We start from the raw sequence: 573 nt of genomic DNA on the forward strand, positions 1-573 counted from the left end.
AAAATGTTTTTATTTTTCAACAGCTGTATCGCGACAGTTTATTGTTTCTCTCGGTAAGAAAATACTCTTCTAATTTTTTCAAATTAAAAAAATATATGTTTCGGGCATAAAATTTACTTAAAAAATGACATTTTCATTATTTAAAATTATTTTTAAACATGCATTTTAGTTTTAGAAAAATATCTTATGAATAGAAATAATTGGTACTGATAAAAGTCATAAAAAGCACGACTTGTTAGAAACAGACATATTATATAATAGCAACATTTTTTGTAAGGATTGCAAAAATTCAGGGACCTTCCTAACACAATAGAGAAAAAATATTATGTAATAGACATGAGACACCATTTTTTTAACCTGGGAACCAGAAACAATATTTAAATAAAAAACTTCTTCATCTTCGACAAAAAAATGTTATAAAATATTTTATATATCTATTCTATATGCATAAATAGGAGAAAGAAAGAATAACATATACATATGTTTGAATCAGGAGTGACCAACATTGCACAGTTTAACTGTTTGTTTGTTGCAAATATAAAAAATTAATGTCATATATCATTATTCTTATAT

This window comes from Belonocnema kinseyi, chromosome 8 (assembly GCF_010883055.1).
Source record: "Belonocnema kinseyi isolate 2016_QV_RU_SX_M_011 chromosome 8, B_treatae_v1, whole genome shotgun sequence".
NCBI classification, from domain to species: domain Eukaryota; kingdom Metazoa; phylum Arthropoda; class Insecta; order Hymenoptera; family Cynipidae; genus Belonocnema; species Belonocnema kinseyi.